Source organism: Aethalodelphis obliquidens, unplaced genomic scaffold (assembly GCF_003676395.1).
Source record: "Aethalodelphis obliquidens isolate GAN/ISIS:26980383/991018 unplaced genomic scaffold, ASM367639v1 scaffold53, whole genome shotgun sequence".
In the NCBI taxonomy this organism is placed as follows: Eukaryota; Metazoa; Chordata; class Mammalia; order Artiodactyla; family Delphinidae; genus Aethalodelphis; species Aethalodelphis obliquidens.
In genome coordinates, this window is record NW_020837997.1 from 12791064 (window position 1) to 12804407 (window position 13344).

Genomic DNA, 13344 nt, shown 5'->3' on the forward strand with positions numbered 1-13344 from the left:
AGGCTGGCGGGATGCTGTGCTTTTCCTTCTCTCCCGAGACACTCAACCCATTGGCAAAATAACGTGACCACGGGAATCAATGGTCTTAAAAGCAATCCTGTTTGAGGAAAAGATCAAGAGGTCACATATTTCCCATCCTTGGGGAAAGGGAGACACCGCACATGCGCAGAAAACTTCCTTCGGGGACAAAAAGGAGGGGGCGTCACCCCATAATAGGTGATGCCAAGGACCCCCATAGGCCTCTGGGCTGGAATCCATCTTGGAAAAAAGTTGCGCACGCGTGCTGGGGAAGGTCCTAGGGCAGTTCAGGTGTGGAAAAATAAGCCAGATAATTGGCCAAAGGTAAACAAAGACCCGGAAGAACTGCCCTATATGAATGACTTAACCGCCCCTTTGCTGCGCTCCTCCTCTTTAGTGGGGACGCCCATATCTTTCTGTCCAGGGGTGCATCTCTGCCTTGCTTCTGTCTTAACTAAACAAATTGTTTTTCTGTGTGCTCTCTCGCTTGTTGTGCTGTGTCTCTAATAACAGACTTTGTACCTGTTTCTTACAGTTTTTGCCTCCTTGAGAAATGCATTTTTCAATGGGGGCAAGAGCCAGGGGAACCTTGCTTCTAGCCTCTAGTCCTTAGTGGACTAGCGGCTAGGATTCTTGGTTTTCATCCAGGCTACCCAGGTCCAATTCCTGGGTGGGGAACTAAGATCACACTTCAAGCCCCCGCTCACTGCTGTCTCTCTCCGAGATCAATCCCACCTGGAGCCATAAGTTTCAGCCCCGCACTATCCAATATGGAGGCCGTCAGCCCCAAGCCACTATTTAAATTGAAATGACTTGGGTTTCCCCGGTAGCACAGTAGTTGAGAGTCCGCTTGCCGATGCGGGGGACACGGGTTCGTACCCCAGTCCGGGAAGATCCCACATGCCGCAGAGTGGCTGGGCCCGTGAGCCATGGCCGCTGAGCCTGCGCATCTGGAGCCTGTGCTCCGCAACGGGAGAGGCCACAGCAGTGAGAGGCCCGCATACTGCAAAAAAAAAAAAAAGTAATAAATTGAAATGACTTGATTAGAAGTAAATTAAATTTCACTTCTCCAGTCGCTATGGGCTCATTTTCAAGCGTTCAAGAGCCACCTGGCGCTGGGGGCTCCCATTTTGGATGGCACAGATGGAGAACAAGTCCATCACCCAGAAAGTTCTAGAAGCACCGGTCTAGCCCCTGAGCTCCAAGAGGAAAGGCATCTGCGTTGGTATCCTTTTGGTTTCCTGTTGCGTCTCTGGTGCCTAGCTTGGAGCTTAGCATTCAGTCAGTGCTCAATGAATGTTTAAAGGAGGGAGGGAGGAAAGAAGGAATTCTCCTTGTAGGAATCAAAGTAAATAATCTGATGAAGATAGCAAGTTCTATCCATAGATGTCCATCCCTGCATTATTTACAATAGTGAAAAGTGTCCATCGATAGAGGAATGCATAAAGAAGTTGTGGTACCTATATACAATGGAATATTACTTGGCCATAAAAAAGAACAAAATAATGCCATTTGCTGAGACATGGATGGACCTAGAGATTGTCACAGAGAGCGAAGTAAGTCAGAAAGAGAAAAACAAATGTCGTATAATATCGCTTATATGTGGAATCTAGAAAAATGGTACAGATGAACTTATTGGCAAAGCAGAAATAGAGTCACAAATGTAGAGAACAAACTTATGGTTACCAAGAAGGGAAGTGGGGGTGGGACGAACTGGGAGGTTGGGATTGACATATATACACTACAATGTATAAAATAGGTAACTAATGAGAACCTACTTTATAGCACAGGGCAGGGGTCCCCAACCCCCAGGCCGCGGACAGGTACCCATCCCTGGCCTGTTAGGAACCAGCTGCACAGCACGAAGTTAGCGGTGGGCAAGCGAGGGAAGCTTCATCTGCCTCTCCCCATCGCTCGCATTACTGCCTGAATCATCACCCCCACACCCTCACCCCCCAGCCACCGCCCCCTGCCCCCGGTCCGTGGAAAAAATTTATTCGGTGAAACCGGTCTCTGGTGCCAAAAAGTTTGGGGACTGCTGGCACAGGGAACTCTACTCAGTGCTCTGTGGTGACCTAAATGGGAAGGAAATCTAAAGAAGAGGGGATGCATGTACATGTATGACTGATTCAGTTTTCTGTGCAGCAGAAACTAACACAACATTGTAAAGCAACTATACTCCAATAAAAAAATAAAAGAAAATATAAAAGAAAACAGAAAAAACATCCTCAAAGTGAAGAGAGGAAATTAAGTAAAAAGATTATGGTCAACCTTTGATGAAAAAAAACTGCAGCCCTGAGGTATGCGGACCCATACTAGGCTGTCGGTCTTTTTTAAAAAAAAAACAGTTTGCGGGGACTTCCCTAGTGGTGCAGTGGTTAAGAATCCGCCTGCCAATGCAGGGGACACGGGTTTGAGCCCTGGTCTGGGAAGATCCCACATGCCGCAGAGCAACTAAGCCCGAGTGCCACAACTCCTGAGCCTGTGCTCTAGAGCCCACGAGCCATAACTACTGAGCCCACGTGCTGCAACTACTGAAGCCCGCGCGCCTAGAGCCCATGCTCTGCAACAAGAGAAGCCACCGGAATGAGAAGCCCGCGCACCATAACGAAGAGTAGCCCGCGCTCGCCACAAGTAGAGAAAGCCCGCACGCAGCAACGAAGACCCAACACAGCCAAAAATAAATAAATTTTTTAAAAAAGTTTTACTTTGATTTATGTTTTTATGGGAAATATATTTACATGGTTCAAAATTCAAAGGGTTTAAAAGGCTGTGCAGAAAACCTCTCTCCCCCAATCCTGTTGCACAGGAAACAGATGACCCCATCTTAAGGCGGCCAATATTCTCAGTTGCAACCGATTCAGTGCTGAGAAACCCAGGCATCTGTGTTCACCTGTGAGCAGGTGTAAAGACACAATCCCCATTATTATTATTTTTTTTTGACACATATAGTAGCTTTCAGCAACACTGCTCTTGCGATCCTCTCATGCAACCCCTAGGGCTGGCCCACTGTTTGTGTACACAGTCCGCTCTTGCTGGACACTTAGGTTGTTTCCGCTGTGGGCGGGACAAAAACAGCACTTGGGGCATTTACCACTTGTGGGCGGGACTTGAGGGGAAGATTCCTGGAAGCAGAGGATTCTGATGAGAAGATTCACGCACCACATCCAGCAAACAGCGTAACCAGCGCAACTGTAGCCGACACCCCCGCCCCCAAACACACGCCACAGTGGAAACGAGGGGGACGCTGGGGCATGAGGTTACAGGAGATTTTGTTTTTTTTCTCTTCTTCACTCTTTGATGTGTCTTCTGAGTTTTCGTTGGTTTTGCCAGGCAAAGGGAGTGTTTTCACTGTTAGGATCAGCCAGAAGCTGAGATAAAACTAGATGCCTAAGGGAAGGCTGGCTATTAAAAATTAATGTTTGTGGGACTTCCCTGGTGGCTCAGTGACTAAGAATCCACCTGCCAATGCAGGCGACACGGGTTCGAGCCCTGTTCTGGGAAGATGCCACATGCCATGGAGCAACTAAGCCGGTGCGTCACAGCTACTGAGCCTGCGCTCTAGAGCCCACGAGCCACAACTACTGAAGCCCGCGTGCCGCAACTACTGAAGTCCGCGTGCCGCAACTACTGAAGCCCGCGCGCGTAGAGCCTGTGCTCTGCAACAAGAGAAGCCACCGCAGTGAGAAGCCCGCGCACTGTAACGAAGGGTAGCACCCACTCGCCGCGACTGAAGAAAGCCCGCGAGGCTTCCCTGGTGGCGCAGTGGTTGAGAGTCTGCCTGCCGATGCAGGGAACGTGGGTTCGTGCCCCGGTCGGGGAGGATCCCACATGCTGCGGAGCGGCTGCACCCGTGAGCCATGGCCGCTGAGCCTGCGCGTCCGGAGCCTGTGCTCCGCAACGGGAGAGGCCACAGCAGTGAGAGGCCCGCGTATCGCAAAAAAAAAAAAAAAAAAAAAAGAAAGGATAAAACCCGCGTGCAACAATGAAGACCCAACGTAGCCAAAAGTTAATTAACTGATTAATTTTTTAAAATTAATGTTTGTGCTTCTGGGTACAGACCCAAAAGAACTGAAAACAGGTACTCAAACAGATACCTGTACAGGAATGTTCACAGCAGCATGGTTCTCAGCAGCCAAAGGTAGAAGCAGCATGCGTGGATCGATGGATGAACAAAACGTGGTCCATCCACTCAGTTGAATGTTATTCAGCCTTATAAAGGAAGGAGATTCTGACACCTGCTACCATACGAATGAACCTTGAGGACATGATGCTCAGTGAGAGAAACCAGACACAGAAGGACAAATACTGTCTGATTCCAGTCATGTGAGGTCCCAAGAGAAGTCACATCCACAGAGACAGGAAGTAGATGGTGGGGGCCAGGGGCTGGGGGAGGGCCCGGGGAGTCAGTGTTTCTTGGGGACAGAGTTTCAGTTTGGGAAGATGAGAAAGTTCTGGAGATGATGGTGGGGACGGTTGCCCGACAATGTGAATGTGCTTAATGCCACTGAGCTGTGTGCTTAAAAATGGTTAAGATGGAAAATTTATAGTATGTGTATTTTAACACAATAAAATAAATAAAACTTTATGAAACCAGGAGGTGGAGGGAGGGCTGCAGGTGGTTGGGGGCAGTGCCAGCGTTCTGGGCTGAGACCCATGGAGTCACCCAGGACCTCACGCTCAGAAGGGCTGCACCCATGATTTACTGCCCTGTGGCTTGTGTCTTGAAATTCCTCATAGTATTTGAGCAAGGGCATCTTCATTTTCATTCTGCACTGGGATCTGTACATTATGTGGCCAGTCTTGGTTCGGGGAAAGGACTCAAGATCGGGGTCTGGGACACTGAAGTCGGTGGAGAAATGCCACAATATGCAAGTTTGTCTTTGCCCCACCCTGAGGGGAGAGGATGAGACCCAGTCAGGAAGTGGGCTTCTGACAGGGCACGGAAGGAAGTGGGGGGAGGAGGGTCTGAAAATAGCACTGCTCACCCAGCTGATTGTGGGTGGGGACGGGGAGAGGGGCTTGGATGGGACTTTTCTGAGGAAGCCCCCTCCCCGGAACCCAGCCCTGCTCCTTCCCTGGACTCAGCCAGACCTTGCACCATGGCCCTACCAGCCCAGCCTCAGGAGTTGGGTTTCAAAGCAAAGAGGTGCCGGTGGACCACCCTAAGAGCTTGGATGAGGGTCCTCAAGAGAAGCAGAACCAACAGAATATATAAGGATACAAATATAGATATATTGTGGAGACTTCCCTGGCAGTCCAGTGGTTAAGACTCTGCGCTTCCAATGCAGGGGGTGGGTTCGATCCCTGGTCAGGGAACTAAGATCCCACATGCTGCATGGCCAAAAAAATAAAGAAAGAAAATTTATTAATATATAGATATAGATATATTGCTACCCAGAAAGAGATGTATAATCAGTATTATGGAGGCTGAGAAGTCCCTCTATCTCGATCTACCGTCTACAAGCTGGACACCCAGGAGACCTGGTGCTGTAAGGCCAAAGGCAGGAGGTGATGGATGGTCCTGCCAGCTGTCAGGCAGAAGGGACAGATTCTCCCTTTTTTGCCTTGCTTTTCATTCTTGTCCACAATGGACTGGTTGATGCCCACTTAGGCGAGGGCCATCTGCTTTACGGGGTCCACCAATTCAAAGGACCACCTCATCCGGAAAGCCCTGCACAGACACACCCAGAAATCAAGTTTAAAAAATGAAGATATATTGGGAATTCCCTGGCGGTCCAGTGGTTAGGACTCGAAGCTTCCACTGCAGAGGGCGCGGGTTCAATCGCTGGTTGGGGAACTAAGATTCTGCAAGCCACCATGGTGAGGACAAAAAAGAAAAAAAAAAAGAGATGTATCTTACAGAGCGTAATGTCGCACGACTTAATGAAATTACACACATACAGGCAAATGTCACGACGGTAAAGAGATCCACGGTGGCCAGGGGTCGGGGGATGGAGGGGATGACAGGTGGAGCACGGAGGGGTTTCAGGGAAGTGAAAATACTCTGTGTGATGCCATAATGATAGATGCCTCTCATTATGCATTTGTCCAAACCCGTAGAACGTTCACCAGGAAGAGTGAAACCGAGTGTCAACTGCAGACAATGGCTGATAATGACGTGTCAGTGTAGGTTCATCCTTGTCACAAACGTCCCATCTGGTGGGGGATGTTGATAGTGGGGGAGGCGATGCGTGGGGGGGGGAGGGGAAGTGGGAAATCTCTGTACCTTCTGATCAATTTTTCTGGGAACCTAAAACTGCTCTGAGAAATTGTCTTTAGAAACTGCACACAAGGGGGACTTCCTCGGTGGTGCAATGGTTAAGATACTGCCTGCCAATGCACGGGACATGGGTTCGAGCCCTGGTCCGGGAAGATCCCACATGCCACAGAGGAACTAAGCCCGTGCGCCACAACTACTGAGCCCGCGAGCCACAACTACTGCAGCCCATGCACCTAGAGCCCGTGCTCCACAACAAGAGAAACCACCGCAATGAGAAGCCTGCGCACCGCAACGAAGAGTAGCCCCTGCTCGCCGCAACTAGAGAAAGCCCCCGCACAGTAATAAAGACCCAAAGCAGCCAAAAATAAATAAATTAAAAAAAAATCCTGCACACAAGGGACTTCCCTGGTGGCACAGTGGTTAAGAATCACCCGCCAATGCAGGGGACACAGGTTTGAGCCCCGGTCTGGGAAGATCCCACATGCCGCGGATCAGCTAAGCCCGTGCACCACAACTACTGAGCCTGCACTCTAGAGCCCACGTGCCACAACTACTGAGCCCGAGTGCCACAACTACAGAAGCTCGCGCACCTAGAGCCCATGCTCCACAACAAGAGAAGCCACCGCAATGAGAAGCCCCTGCACTGCAATGAAGAGTAGCCCCTGCTCGCCGCAACTAGAGAAAGCCCACGCCCAGCAACGAAGAACCAACGCAGCCAAAAATAAATACATAAATAAATGAATTTATTTTAAAAAACCGTTCAATTTTATTAATTGACATATATTAAATTCACAAATAGTCTAAATGAAGTCTTTCACAATGCACTGCATGATCCTAAGTCAAAATACAGATTTCAAGAATTCAGAAGCATTCTTGTTTTCTGATGCACTGACCTAAGAATTATGATTTCTCTTTTTTTTTGAAGTATAGTTGATTTACAATATTGTGTTACTTACTGCTGTACAGCAAAGTGATTCAGTTATACATATATATACTTTTTTTTTTTCCGGCCACACTGTGTAGCATGTGGGATCTTAGTTCCCTGACCAGGGATCGAACCTGTGCCCCCTGCAGTGGAAGCGTGGAGTCTTAACCACTGGACTGCCAGGGAAGTACTTACATTCTTTTCTTTTAAATATATATTCTTTTTCACTATGGTTTATCATTGTTTATTACGCACCACCATTTCATGACCCATCTCTTGCAAATGGACACTTGGGTGGTTTCCACTTTAGGGCTATTATGGACACAGCTACTATGAGTCTTTTCCTGGTTGTGTGTATATATATATATATATTTTTACTTTTGGCTGAGTTGGGTTCTCGCTGCTGTGCCCGGGCTTTCTTTAGTTGCAGTGAGCGTGGGCTACTCTTCGTTGCAGTGCACTGGTTTTTCATTGCAGTGGCTTCTCTTGCTGTGGAGCACGGGCTCTAGGTGTGCGGGCTTCTGTAGTTGTGGCTCGCGGGCTCTAGAGTGCAGGATCAGTAGTTGTGGCGCGCGGGTTTAGTTGCCCCGCGGCATGCGGGATCTTCCCCGACCAGGGCTCGAACTCATGTCCCCTGCATTGGCAGGCGGATTCTTAACCACTGAGCCACGAGGGAAGCCTGAACTCATATTTTATTGGGCACTGTATTCGTTTGCCTGGGCCGCCATAACACAGTACCACAATCTGGGGGCTTAAACGACAGACATTGATTCTCTCCCAGTTCTGGAAGCTCCAAAGATTGACGTGTGGGCAGGGCTGGTTCCCTCTGAGGTCTCTCTCCTTGACAGCCATCTTCTCCCCATGTCATCCCTCTGTTCAATCCTGTGTCCTAACCTCCTCTTCTTACAAGGGCACCAGTCGGATGGGATTAGGGTCTAGACCCATTTTACCCTAATTAACTCTGTAAAGACCCTGTCTGCAAATACAGCCACATTCTGAGGTCCAGGCAATTAGGGCTTCAATGTATGCATCTAGGGAGACAAAATTTAGTCCCTAACAGACACCTACGCCTTCGGGAGCTTATTTGCTGGGTCACGGAATACCCATGAGTTTAGATTTTGTCCAAAATGCCAAATGGTTTTTCAGAGTAGCCGGGTTTTTCAGAGTAGCTCTGGCTCCCTGGCTTCATCTCCTCCACCTGCCCCTGTTTTCTCCAAACTCAAATCCCAGGGAATCTTCCTGGTTTCAATATGCAGAGCCAGGTCCTGCCTGGAATGCTTTTCCAACAGAAAACGTCTCATCGTTCAGGATTCAGGGAAAGCATCACTCTGCGGAGATGCCTTCTTTTTTTTTTTTTTTTTGCGTTACGCGGGCTTCTCACTGTTGTGGCCTCTCTCGTTGCAGAGCGCAGGCTCCGGATGCGCAGGCTCAGCGACCATGGCTCACGGGCCCAGACGCTCCGCGGCATGTGGGATCTTCCCGGACAGGGGCACGAACCCGTGTCCCCTGCATCGGCAGGCGGACTCTCCACCACTGCGCCACCAGGGAAGCCCAACCTTCTTGACCACTCCCTTTACCATGGCCACATGGTCATCCTGAAGGCAGCAACTACCTTCCATTCTCCGTAGAGCACTTCCTGTGACCTCATCTTTCTTTTTTTTTTTTTTTCTTTTTGGCTGCACAACGTGGCATGCGGGATCTTAGTCCCCCGACCAGGGATTGAACCTGGGTCCCCTGAAGTGGAAGCTCGGAGTCCTAACCACTGAACTGCTTGTGAAGTCCCAATTTTATCTTACTTGGTTATTACCTGTCTCCTTCTACTGCTCGTGAGTACTCCTGGAACAGGGACCAAGTTTGCTGTCCACGCTCTATGTCCAAGCTCAGGAGAGAACCTGGCACACAGCAGGCATTCCAACACCATAAGCCATCAGGGAAATGCAAATCCGAACCATGGTGAGATGGTACCACATGCCCACTAGGACAGCTGCATTCAAAAAGGTAGATGATAACAAATGTTGGTGAGGGTGTGGAGAAATCAGAACCTCACACGTGGCAAGTGGGAATGTAAGATGGAGCAGCCCCTGTGGACAACGGTCTGGCAGCTCCTCAAAAGGTTAAACACAAAATTGCCATATGATCCAGCAATTCTGCTCCTTGGTACATGCCCACAAGAAATGAAAATGTACGCCCCATAAAAATGTATGCACACATACTCACAGCAGCATGATTCATAACCACCAAGAAGTGGACACAACCCAAATGTCCATAACTTGACGAATGAATAAACCAGTGTGGTCTGTCCACACACTATTACTCAGCAGTAAAAAGTAATGAAGCACTGACACTAGAATGTGGATGAACCTTGAAAACATGATGCTCAGAGAAAGAAGCCAGTTACCAAAGGACAAATGCTATCTGATCCATTTATATAACATTCCAGAACAGGCAAATCCACGGAGACAGAAAGTGGATTAGCGGTTGCCAGGGGCTGGGGAAGGGAGTGGGGAGTGACTGCTAATGAGGGGGGCAGGGTTCCTTTTGGGGTGATGAAAATCTCTAAAATAGATCCTGGTGCTGGTTGCACAGCCTTGTGAAAACCACTGAATTGTACAATTTAAATGAGTGAATTGTAAGGCATGAAAATTATGTCTCAATACACATGTTACAAAACTAAGTCATTGTACCTAATTAATTAATCAATTTTAAAATGTAAGGCCGGGGCTTCCCTGGTGGTGCAGTGGTGGAGAGTCCACCTGCCGATGCAGGGGACACGGGTTCGTGCCCCGGTCCGGGAAGATCCCACATGCCGCGGAGCGGCTGGGCCCGTGAGCCATGGCCGCTGAGCCTGCGCGTCCGAGCCTGTGCTCCGCAACGGGAGAGGCCACAGCAGTGAGAGGCCTGCGTACCGCCAAAAAAAAAAAGTAAGGCCAAAGGAGCCAGGGCCCCTCCCTCTGCCCCACAAAGGTCAGATCTGGGAGTGATGATTTGACCCCAGCAGCTGGAGGCCCAAGAAGCAGCAGCAGATCCCCTGGGCTCACTTGCCTGGATCTTTCTCTGCAGAGGTGGGTTTGGGTCACGCCAGAAAAACTCAGTCATAGAGGTAAATACCATTGTATTGCAATATATTTTAAAAATCATAATTAATGCAGAAAACAAACTTATGGTTACCAAAGGGGAAAAGGGGGTGGGGGAGTAGGAGTTTGGGATTAGTAGATACAAACTAGTTTATATAAAATAAGTAAACAACAAGGTCCTACTGTATAGCACAAGGAACTATATTCAATATCCTGTAATAAATCATAATGGAAACAAATATGAAAAAGGATATGTATATATATGTATAACTGAATCACTTTGCTGTATACCAGAAATTAGCACAACATTGTAAATCAAATACTTCAATTAAAAAAATTTTTTTTAATTAAAAAAAAGATTAATGCTAAAAAGCCATGGTGGAGGAAATAAAATTTTGAATAAACACTCAGTTTCCCTATCTGAGAAAGGAAAAGAGAGGGTGGGAGCAAGACAGGCAATGTCCCCGCGGCTGCGGTTCCACCCCTACGAATCGGCCCCTGGGCAATTCCGCGGGGTCTGGGGCGCTCTGTCCGCCCCCTCCTCGCCCCCCATTCCAGCGGCCAGGACCAGCCTTATGCGCGCTGAAAGCTCTCAGGGCCCCGAGGCCCCGCCCCCAGGTCTGTCCATCACTCGCCACGGCCCGCCTCTAGGCCAATCGGCCCTCGCCTCTGCTGCCCGAGACCAATAGAAAGCAGCCTTTCCAGGCGGAGGTGGGACGGGCAGCCAGTATGTCTCCGCATTTCTCGCGGAAGAGACGCGGCCAGGTATTTGTACCTGCAGGATAGAGCAGAAGGCGGAAGGACAAGGGGCTCCCCCAGTCCCTGGCACAGTGGCACGGGCTTCTGCAGAAGGGCCCCCATTTCCTCAAGTCCCATACGGGCCTCCGTTTTAAAGGGGAGGGGTCTGCCGCCCCATAGATTCCTCCCAGACCCAGGGACTGGGTCTTTCCTTGTCCATGCTCGTCGCTCTCTTTGCAACATTCTTAGGCGGATAGGTCCTGTCATCATTCCCAACTTACAAAAGTTGGGGCTTGGAGCCCCAAGACCCTTGCCCAAGGTCCCCCACTATGATTAGCGTATCTGCTTGGCTCTGGGGCAGGAATTTCAGTCTAGACAGTAGACTGGGTGGATGATTCTTGCGGGGGGGCATCCTGGGCTCTTCGGGGTGTGGAGAGCATCCTTGGCCCCCCACCGACTGGATGCCAGGACCCCCGTGCCCCGGTCATGACAGTAACAAATGTCCCCAGACATCTCCCAGTGTCCCCTGGGGGGTTGGCAAGATCACCATGGGTGCGATTCACTGGATTAGGGGATTTCATGGACCCCCCCCAGGACAATGTACTCCATAACCATCTGACCTCTGAGGTCCTGGAATGCTGCACACATTTAAATACACACCTGAGTGGGAGGGAGGGGAGGAGACACAGACACTGGGGGTCACCCTGGTTTACCCTGTCTGACCATTGGGGATTTGTCCTGGTGCGTAGTGTGAGCGGGGACTCAATTGAGTCAGATTCCATTTTTCCCCCCAAATAGTGTGAGGCTTTTTAACCTCGGCACTGCTGATACTTGGAGCCAAATCGTTCTCTGAGTTGGGGCCCTTCTAGGCACTGTAGGGTGTTGAGCAGCATCCCTGGTCCCCACCTGCACGATGCCTGGAGGACTCCCCAATTGTGGAAAATGTTGGGGAGCAAACGTGGTTGAAGACTGCTGCTCAGGGCTGGAAGGGTATCCCCCGGGGACCCCGCTGAAGCACAGAAGGTCCGGCCTCGCTCCAAGTCTCTGATTCCGTAGGTTTGAGGTGGGGCCCAAGAATCTGCATTTCTAAAGGACCTCAGGTGATGCAGGTGTTGCTGGTGGTGGGCAATCCCTCTTGGAGACCCACTGCTGTAACGCCGCCCCTGCCAGACTGAGAGCCACTGGAGCCAGGTGCTGCCTCCTTCTGACCGGGAGGATCCAGAGGCGGGGTGGGGGGGACTGGGGGGGCGGGGGGGTAGATGTTTGGGGGGGAAGTGCTCAAATGACTGCATCTCCAGATCTGGCCTGAAGCCAGGGATTCGGACCATGGTGCCTTTCGTCGCTAGGTGGCGACAGTGCCCGCTTGATCCTGGAGGTCGGGGAAGGGGCGCAGGGATGCGGCGGGGGTGGGGGTGGGGGGTGGGGGCGGGGCGGGATGCGTGCGCGACTGACTTGTCAGCATAATAACAATAATAACGTGGTCCCTTCGCACGAATTGCGCTCTCACTCTGGACAATGGGGACACCTCCGTAGACAACATGTCCAGTCTGCTCCAACATGGAGCAGACATTCTAGGTAAATATCACCAGCTAATATAAATGCTGGAAAGACAATACAATAAAGAGCTGGCCGGGAAAGAATAGGGAGTACTAGAGATGAGGGTTCCTCTCTGACACCCCAATCCCACGTGGCCAGGGGTGGGTCATTCCGCAGCCGCAAAACTCAGAGACGAAGATTTGTGGTCTTCCTAGCTGTTCCAGGCCCTGTTTTTGGCTAAGCTAGAACCACAGTGGACAGCTAGGCAGACCTTGGGATGTTAGTTGGGGAGGTGCACACATAAATGTAAGCATAAATGTAAAATAATCAAAAGGACACAGATTCAGTGAAAGATACCTGGGTGGTTAGGAGATTGCATCTCTGTTTCCTCATCTTTAAAACAGGTTACACTGCTGTCTTACAGACTTGCTGAAAAGACTAAATGAGATGATATAAAGTGTTGAGAATGGTGTCTGTTTCCAAATAAGCACTTAGTAAATATTAGCCACTTTTTTTTTTTCTGCATCACACAGTTTGCAGAATCTTGGTTCCTCCACCAGGGATCAAACCCAAGCCCCCTGCAGCAGAAGCATGGAGCCCTAACCACTGGACCGCCAGGGAAGTCTCAATATTAACCACTATTTTTTTAAAAATTTTATTTAGTTTTTGGCTGCATTGGGTCTTTGTTGCTGCACACGGGCTTTCTGTAGTTGTGGCAGGTGGGGGCTACTCTTCGTTGCGGTGCACGGGCTTCTCATTGCGGTGGCTTCTCTTGTTGCAGAGCACAGCCTCTAGGAGCACAGGCTTCAGTAGTTGCAGCACATGGGCTC